Source organism: Motacilla alba, chromosome 1A, assembly GCF_015832195.1.
Source record: "Motacilla alba alba isolate MOTALB_02 chromosome 1A, Motacilla_alba_V1.0_pri, whole genome shotgun sequence".
Taxonomy (NCBI): domain Eukaryota; kingdom Metazoa; phylum Chordata; class Aves; order Passeriformes; family Motacillidae; genus Motacilla; species Motacilla alba.
In genome coordinates, this window is record NC_052031.1 from 61,935,010 (window position 1) to 61,949,155 (window position 14,146).

Below are 14,146 nucleotides of genomic sequence, written 5' to 3' on the forward strand. Positions count from 1 at the left end.
AAGAACATAGACTTGTGCTAATGGACAGAAAGTAAATTGAAGCACCAGGGTGTTCATGGTGCTTAATCTGGTTAAATCCTTGGAAATCCACAGTTGCCAAGAATGATCTTGCAGATAGTACCAGGAAAATGTGAGTATCTATGCAGGAAAAGCCAATTTCACTTTCTAAGAGATGTGTGGTGGAGCTCCTTCAGAGGGCCTTCAAAAAACTGTAAGTTTGGCCCTTTCTGGGCAGAACAGGGGAGGTTCAGATGCTCCCTGTAGCCCCATTAATCTACAGGAAGTCACTAAACCAACAGGATGCCTTCAGAGGTAAAAGGAGGAAGGACTTAAGTGCTTCTGTCAATAAATTTTGTGTGTATTTTCCTCTTGTTTTCACCAGCTGTTGTGGGAAGTGAAGATGGACGTTTGGCTTTACCAATCTACAGCATATGAGAAATATCTTTTATTTGAGAAGGGTGGGATCTTAAGTGCTGAAAAACAACTTTGTCATCTAGAGTGAAAATAAATAAACTCACATGTTCAGTCACTGGTAATGTCAAGGTTTTTAATGACTTTTAAGAATAGTGTTTGCATGGTAAAATCAATCTCTTAAAATACTGTTTATTGAAAATCCAGCTCAAAAGATAGCTTAAGGACTCTTCCAAATAATGTTTGCAGTAAAATTTCTCTGAAAAAACTGGAAGAGGAAAGAATTGAAAGGCAAACCTCCTTTTTCAAGGAAGCCATCCCATCACTGAAGGAGAGATGAAAAGTCCTTTTATATTTATTTTTTTCCTTCTTCTGGGTGCTGGTGGTTGTGATGATATCCTATTTTTCCTCTTCTTGATACTGCGGGGCATGGAATGGTCACAGCTCTATTTTACGTGTCCAGTAAAATAAGGTAAGCAAGAGCTCATTGTGCTTTGAAAGTGGTGTCCAGAGAAAACTGGCCTTTGTCACTGAGTTTTGTGGTGGTGTGATAAGCACAAGCAAAAAAAAAAAAAAACAGAGGATAAGAAAGCAAAAGAAATTAGGAGGTTGCTTCTTATAAGGGCCTGGGTCTCTGCCATGTAGACCTGGCTCACCTCATCATAAATTTTTTGCTTTACCCTCCTTCATGATCATGAAGGGACCCCGTGCTTGCTCTCCAGAGGGAGGTTCAAACATTGCAAATCCTGTTTATGCCTGTGGTAATTCCCTGTAGGCAATAACGTCAGTGCTGGCCACTTGTCCCAGCCTGATCCTGTGCTAGTAATGAGTATTCGCAGCATGCATTTCAGTGTCTGATTAAATCTTTTTGAAAGGCCATCTGTTTGAGGACGATGTGGCATTGGCTTTAATACTTTTCATACCTAGTGCTCAATGCTGCTCTTTCATGACCTTAGACATAAAGTTTGTCCCCTTGGTTAGTTAGCAACTTTCTCGATACTCTTATCAGTGAAAATAATTGAACCAGGGCTGTTGCAACCTGGTGGGTCACTGTATGTATTTGGAGAAACGTTCCTGGGTGCTGAAGCCACAGAAATTTCACATAACCAATGAGACTTTGTTGTGTCCAGGGCTCAGAAAAAGGTCTCTGTTTTCTGGAAAGGGAGTAAAGCACATCCAGCTGCCTTTCTTTTGTAGCACTCAGAGTAGAATCTGATGTGGTCATATATCTGTTGGTACATGCCAAATCAGTAAGTAATTTGGCCTTTCTGCTGCATGTTTTCATCTGTGCAAAATAGCCAGCCTAAGCAGTGTTAAATTTGTCTTTCAGGGTCATCTTTCTATGCGCTTAGAAGCGCAGTTTCTCTTTGTGATTCTGTTGGCATAAAGCAAATCTTGCCCAGCCTATCTTTTCCTGCTTCCTGTTGTTTGTTTTCCTTCATGGTATGGTCTCAGCATTCACCCCTTCAGCTGAAAGGTAAAATTGTTACCCTGAGGTTCTGCACATTCCTTTTCTTTTGCAACTTGTCTCTCTTACTGTTCTTCATCTCTTCTTTGTGCTACCCTTTCAGTGTGCTCCCACAAGTTTCTCAGAAGATTCTACTTGAGGTTTCTGAAAGCCCTTCCTTTTCCTGCTTCATCTGTGATCTATGTGTGGGACTTTCAAATCAGCAAGCAAAAGGAATCCTTCATTAAATTAAATAATCTGGAGAGATTACCTTTCTGCACAGCAGAGCAGTGGTCTTTAATGCCAAGGTGGGATATAAGATCTAATCTTTGTTTACATGGTCTTTTTTGTTTTGATTTTACTTACTCTTGATCTCAATCTGCAAGGGGCCTATTGACTGGGAATTTCATGTATCCATTTTACTTTCCCACTACAAGAAGGCTTTCCTCTGGCACTTGTAACCAGAGCATAGCATCTAAATTCTTAATTTAGAAAAAAACATAGATTTGCTGACCTAATTGTAGTAACGGAACTCTCCCTTTCTCTGTTGGTTTTAATAATTTCAGTTTTGTCTTTCACATGTCATCCTTGTTTTTCCCCTTTTATATGCTATTGGTTCACCATCCTTCCTTCTTGAGTCACTTCCAGAACTAGAAGGGGAGTTGCAGCATTTGTGGCATTAGTGGGTGATCTTTGAATTTGTCTCTTAGTCTCTGTGTTTCTGCTTGCCTACAGTGACCTCTCTCAGCCCCACGCACTGCCTTCTTTTTGCAATACAGTATGACCTTTTCTGAGGCAGTATGAAAAAGCTGTTCCATGATATTTCATTCTTGTTCAACCATCTTGTCCATCTTTTGGCGTGTTTTGATCTGTGAAGGTTTTTCCCTTGATCTGTCTCAACTGTTGCCATCTACTTTGCACTCCTTTGATATTTCTCCCTTTTCTCTCATGTCTACTCACCTTAGGAGATCTATACTTCTACTTATAAGAGGCACTGACAGTCCATCTTGCCAGCAGGAGAACCGTTTAAGTGGCCAGCATTTGGATGCCAAGAGCATGAAGTCAGTTTTCTTTTTAACATGGTGGCGAGTCAGTCTGTCCGTATCCATGAACAAAAGCAACCCACTTTGTTTGCTTGGGGCACTTCTTGCCACCGAGTCCAGGCTGCCCCAGGGGCTGCCTCTCCCTGCCTTGCCCCCAGCCTTCTGCAACCAGCAGAGGCAGAGGCTTTCTCTAGACCCCATCCACTCATGACCGTATGTGGATTTTGAGGAGAATTCAATATTAGAGTTACTTATTATGGAAAGCGACAGATTGTCTGTCACTGGTAACCTCGAGGAGAGGCTTGCTGAAATGTGCCCTCAATGTCAGCTGGCTACGAGGCAGGAATCCCTGCGTGGTGTTTTCCGTCTGCCTTTTGTTAAGAGCAGCCTGGATGGTGGTGACGATTCCTCTCCCTCCTGAAAATCCATCTAGGAAATCCTGCATCTGTGGCAGACAATGCTGCCTTGCCCTGGCTTCACAGTCTGTGAGTGTTCAGTGCTTTCTCCTCTTCCTTCACAGCATCTACCCTTCATTTTTCCCTCCCGCTGGGATAAGCAAGCTATGTCTAAGGGGGAGAGAGACTAAAGGGGAGCTGAGCACCTCCTTTCTCTCTTCAACAGAAATTTACACTTTTTAATAATGTAATCTCAATTAAAAACATACCAATTAAAATGGGCTTTTTAGTAGCTCTCTGGGGAGAGGGAGCTATAATTCACATTAAAATGTAAAGCTTCAGAAGCAGGGAGAGCTAGGTGCATTGCAAGTGCCCGAATATTCAGTGATTTTAATTACAGTGGAAACTTGATAAATTGCTTTGTGCCACAATCCATTATTAACAGCTTAATGAATATCACTGCTGCCTCTTTTAAACTGCTCCACAGTGAAAATGATTGTCAGTATTTCAGTTGTGAACTCTGATTTTTTGACATGCCTGTATATTTGCTCCCTAAAGAGAGATAAGGTGGCTGAAAGTCTTCAGGCTTGGCTTTGGGGCTGGGTGACTTCTGCTGGCTGCAGTGTCCTGGGAGAGAGAGCCAAGTGACAAGATGGAGCTTCGGTGTTTCACCACAGCTGGGACTGGCCAGGGTTTAAATCTGCTCCACGCAGTTTAAGAGCAATGTCTTTGAGCATGCAAAGAGCCAAAGAGGGATCAGCAGATCATAAGGCTGCCTTTATACGTGCTGTTTCTCTGCATGATGCTCATCAAGGATAGGGGGCTGCCTGGGGTGTCTGCTCAGGGCTAAAGGAGAGCAACAGTGTCACAGCCCCACGGTCAGGCATGCTGCTGCTGAGCTTATTTTGGAGCGACCAAGGTGCCAGCTGGTTTGAATTTTCCAGGTTTTAGCCAGCAAAAAGCTGACTTGAGGCATGGAATTAGGCAAGTCCTTTTGGAATGCTGAAATGAGACCAGTGATTGTGCTCAGCTTTGAACAGGGATGAAACAGTTGTTATTTTCTTGTCAGTTAATATGGCTGTAATTGTGCTAATGTTATGATGCTACATATTTATATGTGTATTTGTAGTAAAATGGTACCTTTCCCCCGCTTTTCAAAGCAGCTTAATATTTCAAGGATAAAGGTTATTATTAGGAATGATATTATTTTAGATGCCAACAGCAGATATAGGGGGCTTGTACTTGTGCCCCATTTAAGTGTTAAATCATGGGAATTTAAACAGCCATTGTCTGGCTTCTATGCAATTTATTATTTATTGTGGGTGTTCTGTTTTCTGTTGGTCATGTGCCTGGACCAGAGGGTCACAGTCCCAAAATGGGGTTACCACCAGGTTTTGACAGGATCTTGACAAGATCTGACTGAGATGCAGGATAGAACTTAGAACAGAAATGACTAGGAACTGCTCTTCTGATTCAGAGAAGTGTCTGTATGGGATAAACATGATTTTTCTGAATATCTTGGGGGTTATTATCCTAATTTTGTTTTTCTGTAAAACAACAAAAATGTATTCACTTTCACTGTCTCAGAAATGTTAACCTTACTCATGATGATGTTAACTTGCACCCTGCCAATTACACAGAATCCTCCTGGGTTGTTATATCTATAATTACACACAGGATTTTTTTTTTTTTCTTGTGAAAAATCTTTTGTTGACAGAGTAGTAATGATGCCTGTAAGTTCCTTAAGTATTGCTCAGTCAGGGATATGTAAGATATGGGAGTTGTCCTCATATATTTGGGGAGAAAGACAGCTTGTATTTGGCATGCTGTTAATGTTTCTATAGTTGTATTTTTTATTTTATTTTTTATTTAGTTTGACTTTAGGAAGCATTCCAGGCTATCATTTTTCATGCATCCCTGTACTGGCAGAGGACAAAGTGGCAGGCAGTAATATAAAATGTCATCTAATTTTTCTTTTGTTCTTTAATTCACGCACACGGGCTGCTTCTGTGTGTTTATCAGTGTGCACAAAATGCCTATATTTGCAAGATAATAGCTGTGTAAATATTAGAAAGTCATATTGAAACTCTGTGAAGGAAAGGAGAGCAGGGGGAGAATCCTTCCTGCTACTGAGGAGCCATCTATTGGATAAAACCCATAACTGAACCGAGAACCCATGAAACTGTGGAGGATAACACAGTTTGTTATTGGTCACTGGTTAGCTGAAAATAATCCTTTCCTTCCCAGTGCTTTCACCCACTGTGTTAGAAGCCTGTATCCCTTCAAGCACACAAGTCATGAGAGTCAGATATAGATGTGATTTATGTACTTTAGGTAAAAGCCAGTTTAATATAGCTGAAAATCCGTGATAAATCCTAATGTAGGGTGTAGGTGTGATCATGAATGGATAAGCTGGCAGTAGGATTGCCTGCCAGCAGTGGAGAGCAGTTGCTTGAAGAAGTGATAATGACAATTTTTTTCCCATATTGTTAATACACAATATGAATAACATTAGTTGTAACTTTATTTATTTTTTTTAGCAGTACATGCCATTTATGTCAGTCTCAAAACCGTGATCAGTTTAGTAAAATGAAAATTTTTTTTGGTTTCCTGAAATTACTTAAGTGAATCACAAAACCAAATAATGAGCTGTTCCTTCCCTCAAAACATATGCAATCTATATGTTGTGTGATGCAAAAAGAAAGGATCTTGAACAAACCCTGAGAAAAGATGAGGGAGAGCAGGATGTGAGCAGTAAATTCCCTGAATGGCCCTGAAATGTCCTGATGGTTCTTCAAAGTGAGTGGTGGAGCTTTGCAAGAATGTTAAAAGGAGCATATGGGGCTGGAAGAACAAAGAGTAAGAAAGAAATAATGAGATTCCTGTGCATCTTCTTGAAGGTGAGTCAACTGCTAAAACAAGAAAATATTATTAATCGGGAATTTAATTTAAGCAAATAAAATTGCAATCTGTGGCAAGTGGAAAAGAACAGAGGGCTGCCTGCAACAGCAGCCTTTAGTCAGCAGTTTGAGTCAGCAGAGGGTCAAGCTTCTGGATGTCAGACACAGCCTAAAACACTCCCTTCCTGCATCCTCCCTTCCTCGTGCAAATAACAGAGGGGAGGAGTGTCAGATGGTTCAGTGGGAGGCCAAATGAGCTTTGGGAGACGATGCATGCATGCATGCAGTGTGAAGTAGGGTGGACAGCTTGCTGCTGGTTTGGGGATGGGTGCCTGCTCCACACGCTGGCATGCGTGGCAGGGTCTGGCCCGAGCTACTCTTTCCCCCATCACTCAGTTATTTCTTTTCTTATCTTTCCACACTGTGTGTTCTGATAATGTCACTCCTTCCCCTTCAAGCAGCAAAACAAGTGTGGGGCAGGGGAAGCTCAGCTACCACACACACAAATCCAATATTTATTGTTTGCACTGCAATCATGCCAGGAGTCATTATCAGAGTGGTGTTATCCTGAATGTTTTGCAAATACAGAATGAGGAGCTTGCTGTCCACTGATATTTGCTGCCAATGTCTCTTGCTTACCACAGTCCAGAGACTGGGAAAGCTGGATGGGACTCTCCAGCCACTGAATTTTGGGCTGCTTTCTGATCCTTCCCCAAGTGTGCATGTGATGGAGGGAGCAGTGCTGGCTGTGCTGTTGTGCGGTGACCTGGGATGACACTGCCAGCCCAGTGCGGCAGAGCTGCCAAGCAGCTGCCACAAGCTCCATGACACTTCTTTGCCATTAGACTGAATTTTCTGGTGAAAAACTTAGTGCCTGTCTTAGATACCTGAGCCTGGTGCTAGGGGGAAACTCCTCAGAGTCAGAGACAGTGGCCAGTTCATTAGAGGTGTAAATAGACCTGCAGACAATCCCTTGGTTTTACACTGAACAGCTACAGGAAGGGATTCCAGCTCTCAAGGAAAGCTGTAGGTTTCTCTGTGGGCCCACACAGTTTATGAAACAACCAAATAGGAGTGTATCTTATTTTTTTCCCATCCATAACTGTGGTATCTCTATATCTTACACAGCACTTCAGCCAAGTCTGGCTTTTGGCTAGGATCTAAAAACCAGTCTGCTCCTGAAAGAGCTGTAAACACCTGTATTAAGATTATATCAACTACAAACAGTTCTGTTCTTTCTCTTAATTCACTAGCAGTTAGATCTGAAATTCAAATTGATTTTCATTCCTGGTCTGTGTGGGACCAAATGGAGAAGGAGGCTGTTGTCTTTCGAGATGTGAGCCCTCTAGTGCCACTTGCAGCAGTACAAACTGAGGGGAGATGGGTTACTAGCAAAATCTTGGTTTTAAGAACTCCATCCAGCTTTATTTTCAGGATGAATTAGGCTTAATCCCTCTGTATAATTATCTCTTCCCCGTCATGAATGGAGGCACTACTGCATGAAAATAATTTTGTATTTTTCAGCAGTTTGATTTTTATCTTATCAGCATGCTTTATTAAAGATATATTTAAATCATAAATATATATATTTATATATTATTTATACATATATATTATTTATATATAATATATAAAAGATACTATATATAATATATAATTACACAATATATAAATATCTATTATTTAATATTTCTATATATTTATATAAATATTTTTATACAATTATTTCATATTTTATATATATATATACACACACATTATAAACAGGTACAGGCTGTGGAGTCGCAGACATTAGGGATGTAGCTGGTGAAATCTAATGATTTGCAATATCGGTGGTGAGTCACTGGAGGAGGGGAAACCTCTGCAGTGACTGAAAAGGTCCAGTGCTGGGGTGGACTGCCTGGGGATGCTGTGGGAAGTCAGGGTTTGCTGGGTTTTTAAGAACAGGTTAGACAAACAGCTGTCAGTGCTGGTTTGGCTGATGTTGCCTCGTGGCAAGGGGATGAAGCTGATAACTTGCTGAGTTCCTTCCAGGGCTCCTTCTCCTCTATGATGATGCTTCTGCCTTAAACTCTTTGAGTCTGTGTAAATCTGTTTTTATCCTAGGTCTTAAACGGTTTTCTGAGATCATCATTAGCTTCTCTTCACGGTGTTTTATAAGATTTGATGTCTGTTGTACCGATTTTACAGATGGAGAAGCTGCACCAGCTCTAACTCTGCTTTACAGGCAAAAAAGGGAGTGCAGCTTAAAGCATCTCAGCTTCTGTGGAAGGGCAGTGCTTTAACCAGTAAATCATATTGGCCACTTTGCAAGTTTAGTGGCAAACTCAGCCAATAAAATCCATATCATATTCTAATTCAGGCTTTCTCTTGGCTTTATTTTTATTTTTTATTTTTTAGAGGAACATTGGTCACATGGAGAAGATCTGTTTTGTTGCCATGTTTGACACTCTCTGTTCAGGTGCCTTCATCTATTTGCTGATGAGCCTGCCCCTCCTGGGGGCAGCTTTCATTTTGCTTTCTTGCAACGTTTTTGTAGGGACACATTCCTTTCAAGTAGCAAGCAAAGGCATTGCTGTGGCTTCTGACATCAAATGCAGTGTTATTGAATGCTCGCAGGGTTCTCTTGTAGATGTACCTACTGTCAAAAAATTGCATACAAGATTAGTGATGATAATATAAGAAAATAGCAAGTCCAAAGTTATACAAAATCTTCTCATCTTGGGGTTTTATTATAAGTATTAAGATCAGATCAGACTGGCAAAGGGCTGCTCCGCTTTCCAAATCAGCATCCAGTGATTTTTCTTTTTGCTTTACATTTGGTAATTTTTTAAAGTGCAAGTTATATTGCTTTGTAAGACCTGCCTGCCCTCAGACCCTCAGCCTATTCACAATGAAAACACTGCCGTGTTTTCGTCTGCTGATATTAACAAATGCAAAAAAAGAGTTTTATCTGCCAGTTTTTTGAGGAAAGTCTTTTGAAAAGTCTTTTGAGGAATGGCCATACCTTGGAGTCCAACAGAGTCCGGGTCCTTCCAGAGCTGAGTATCACCTGTGAGAGTACCATGTCCTCAACCTTTAAACATAGAAATTTGAGGGCCTCTCATTAGATTTGAGCTTCTGTGTTTAAGCATAATGCAAAAGGACACTCTCTCTGGAAGGTTTTTAATTGATATATTGGCAGAGAAACTGGCTTTTTTTGTGATTTCGCTGAGAAACCAAATGAGGCTTGCACGTGTTAGAGGTTGAATTTGATCCTTTCAAAGATGCTCGGCAAAATGATCGTTTTAGTGGGACTGCATTTCGTGCTTCTTTTTCAAAAGGATCCGCGTAGCTACTGCAGTGCTTTACTGATAACTTCATTGTGACACACGCTTGTCTTACCTAAAAAGAGGGTTGCCAAATCAAGCTTATAAAAAGCTTCCTGGATATACATTGAATTAGCAGTGTTTGTACAAGTTTGCTGAAATAATATGAGATGTGAGCTTTCTAGCTGATAGATAAGGATTCTGAAAACTATCATTTTGAGTTTGTATCAGAGCATTTGAGAAAGACCAGGAAGGTCTGTACAGTTTATTGTGATTGGTATAATATTTGCAGCATCACATTTGCATGACTTTTACACCACAGCAAGTGCTTTACAGACTACCAACCAGTTATGTCATTTATTTTATTCATCATAAAGTAGATTTTTGCATTTCTGGGCTCTTTTGAACTCAAAATGCAGATCTGAACTATCAGAGTGGTACAAAATTTTAGTATGATTTGCAGAAAACATGATTGAGATCAAAACATTAAGAACTAAAATTCAAACTGATACATATTTGGTAGTTTTCCTTAAGTAATTTTTTACTTCAGCTTGCAGAGAAGTTGAACAGCTTAATCTCTCTACCAAAAGCATGACCCAAGGATCCCCTGGATCGCCAAAGCCTGGTGATTTTGCCAGAAGGTCAGCTGGCACGTCAGCCTCAGATACAAAACCACAACTCCCTGTTTAGGAGGGAGAGCCGGAGCCATCCCTTGCCTCCTGTGAGAAAAGTCATGCTGCATCTTGTGTGTGAGTGGTACATCTCTCTCCTTCTGACAGCTGTGAGGCTTGAGAGCCGTGATTTGAGGAGGGGAGGTATTGAATTCCCAGGCACCCCCTGACGAGGCGGAGAGAAATGATGCATCTGACTTCATCTTATCAGATGATTATATTATATTATATTATACTTTGTTATATTACATCTAAACTGAAAATGCTAAGCACTTAACTTTGCCCCCAGCAGCACTGAATCTCGTGGCTGTCAGCCGACAGTCCCGACACGCACACGCACTCGGCCCTGGAAGGCCAAGGAAACAAAACACCATCACTTTGGGTAAACAATCTCCATATTGCATTCTCCTTTTGCACAAACACAGGTACAGCAAATGAGATAAGAATATTCTTGGGAAGAATCGTGCCTTGCTTTTTCTCTGTGAAGAGACATGTGGGGCTGCAGGGAGGTGGATTCTGGTGGCCTGGCCTTCCCTGGCACCGCGAGCGTCTGTTCTCCCAGCGCGGAGCGCGCCGCTTGCTCGTTCCGCCTCCGTGCAGAGCCGCTTCTCTGCATGGCCAGGTGATGCCTAAGGAGACTAATGAGAGGAATGATACGGCCCAGAACACTGGTGTCAGGAAATATACTGCAAGGTGTCTATCTTGGGGAAGCTGTAAGCGGAGCTTGTCTTATTATATATTTCAGAGGGGATGTCTGTGTCACCGCCGAGTTAGACATTCACCCTGTCCCACGCTGCATTCGAATTATATGGGTTTTGTTCAAATCGTAGCTTTCCATTCAATTATCATTGGCTTAATGACGGGCTCTGTTGTACAGGGGCAAATCAAGAGTCCATCGCATTAGCACGCCATTCTTTTGTGGCAGGAATTTGTTTCTGAGGCCATTGTAACACAACTATGCAAGTGTCAGAGGACAGGATGGAGGCTATTATGGGCTTCTGCTTTTTGTGAGGAAAATCAAACAAATGTCCCTAATGGAGAAAGGAAGCCAGCAGCTGGATGTGATGACCAAAGAATGTTTTTGTGCAGTGGCACTGTAAGTACCTGGTCTTAAGTCTAAGAAAAAAATGTAATTTTTTAATATTTTTTTTTCCTTCTGCTGTCAGCTGAAGTGGAGAAACCCCCTTCCCCCCCCCCCCCCCCCCCCCCATCCTGTGAATTTCATGAGATGCTTTTTCCTTATTTCTAGCACTTAACAATCCAATTATATTTGGGTTTATGCTAGTATTTATCTCTATTGCCATTGTTAGGTTTTGGAATCAGAGCGATTTTTCCATCCTGATGGTGCGGAAAAAAAATATGTTTCATTATGACTTGTTATAACCCTGGAAATCTTTTCTCTCGCTTGGGTTGAGGATGATTTTTTATGTGGCTTTCTATACTGATGCCTACAGTGAAGCAGAATGAAGCATAAGGAAGAGAAGCTTTCCTGAAATATAGCTCCTTCCACTGTGTAGAATTATCGTGGAAGAAAGCTTGCGTCTCTCTAATGTTATGCTTTTTCCCCCCCTACTATTATTCAGGTTGTTTTTACAAATGAATGTTGTTTTTGCAAGGTTTGTTTATGAAGCCATTGCTCTTAGCAACCCCTGCTCACCTGTAAGTGAGTTAGATGGCATAGATCAGGTATCCAGTTTTTTCTGGATAGGATGACCTTAAAAACAGATTCTGCAACAAGACAAGCTTTTAAATTCCTAACCAAATATATTACATGAGTAATAAAAAGACCTCCTCAAAATGGCCACAGAGGCATTTCAGAGCACATTCCTGGGAATATTCACTTGGGCTGGTATTCATTAAGTTTGCTTTCAGCAAAAATTCTCATGAATGAAATTTTATTCAGTAGTCTTTATGGTTATTACTTTGCTATCACAGCAATAAACTGATGCTTTGTATAAGGCCAGGACCTGATTTTGTTTAAGGCTGGAGAAACATCTTACCAGGTCTCCAGAGAGTGTATTGTCTAAATATAAGACCAGGCTCGTCTAACAGCTCATGACTGGGAACAGCAAACCCTTGGAGGGCAATGGGTTTGTTTACAAGAAAATTCACAGCTAGAGAAGGATGGATGCAGAACCATAGCAAGTTTGCACCTTTTGAGCTGCAGGAGGCTACAGTGCTACAATTCCACTGAATAGGAATGTAATTATGCATTTTTATGTTATGAAGGCAGTTTAGGTGATGGTGGCTAGTCTTGCAGATAAAGAGACTGTCTCTACAGATGTGGTTCATTACTACTTTGAATTGGTTTGTCCACACACTAATGAACACATTGGAACTGGACTCTCTTTGTAGGTTTTTTTACTGTTGTTGTTTCTTTTTGGTTTTGTTTATTTGTTTGGTATTGGATTTTTTTGTTTGGTTGGTTTGATTTGGTTGGCTTTTTTTTTCTTCTTTGCTTGTTTTTTTTCATTTTTAAAAATGGCCTAATACAAATATATGTACCAGAGAAATCCCTGAAGCACAGGCTATGCCAAAGAGTTGGACTCTGAGTCATGCAATACATGAACTCCTAGGATGTGAGTAAACTTTTCCTTCCCAGAAAAATTAAACAAGATTTTGAGCTACTCACAGCTGAAGTCTGCATGAATTCTTACTTCCTCCAATCTATAGGAACATAATGGAGCAGAGGTATCCTATCATGCTGGTGGGAATTGTGCCTAAGTCTAGGTGCAAGGAAGTGTTTTCAGAGCTGCAGCTCATTTGCAGAGCACAATGTCCGTAACGAGTCTTTGTGTGCCTTCACCTACTGGTGGAAAAGCACGTCTCCCATGCCTTGGAGATGATTCAGTCTGACTGGTGAATGTGCAGAGTCCTTCAGTAGGCACTGGCTGCTATCTGGAGCATTGATTTTTGGGTGTACCAGGGTGCAAGATGCTCATTGGGTACAAGGTACATAAAGGAAAGGTTCTCTAGGGTGGAGGGAAGGAGCTGTTATAGAGGCACTGTGCCAATACCTTGTGTTATTCAAACCCCAAAATAACCATTCCTCTCTGCCTGTAGATCGATCAGAACAGTTTGTTGGCAGCAGAGCTAAGCACAGGACACTGAATATTTCTCCTGTTTTCTTGTCTCATTGCTCTCTTTTCCCATGTCGTGTGAAAAATAAATAATCTGATTAAGTCGTCTGACATTTATAATTAATTACCTCTTCCTTACTCTTATCTTGTTTGCCTGTCCTTTTCTCTGGCCCTTCTTTTTTCTACTTTATCTCTCAAACATCAGATCCAAGAAATCATTCAAATGATTAATTTTTAACAGAAAAAAAAACTGTTTACAGCATATTCTTTTCTTTTGAAGAAAAGCTTGGTCCCTTCTTTTGTCCATCCCACTGCACAAGTTGTCATGTTCTCGCACTGCAGTCACTTCTAAGTCCTTGAGCTATCATGTATTCTGTTGGTATTTGAAGAATTGAAAATCAATCACACAGCCTTATGGCTTAGGTTCAGCACAATTCTATTATGCCCACTCACAAAAGTCAATTCAAACCTTTTGGGTTATATTTCAAAGCCTAATCAAGCTTGCTGTCCACACTGGTTGGGAGTCAGCTCACTCTTGCCCATAGCTCTGTTTATTAGAGCTTTTGTGTCAGAAATAAGTGTGAAAGAAACAGTTCTCACAACAGTAGGATCATTCAGTGGGCATTTTGCAAAGACAAACTGCCCAAACAGGTTTTGTGGTAGGAGAATGCTTACTGTTTTAATACGGTTCTGCAAACATGTTCTTAAAGAATTGTTTAAAAAAGGCTATCTTGTTACAAAGGTTCATAACTGTACTTTTTCATAAAAAGATGTCCCAATTTTCAGCCCTGGCACACTAAGCTAGTATAGAAAGTAATGTAGATGCTACCCTGAACTTAGATGGTGAGTTCCATGCTTTGGCCCATACGAACAAATGAGGGTGGTGCATCC

General features: G+C 41.0%; 1 protein-coding gene across 4 annotated transcripts in view; it reads left to right on the forward strand.

Annotated features, from left to right (window-relative positions):
- Positions 1 to 14,146, forward strand: part of TBXAS1 (thromboxane A synthase 1) — a 235,717-nt gene that overhangs the window by 150,482 nt on the left and 71,089 nt on the right. The gene's annotated exons all lie outside the window — the stretch shown is intronic.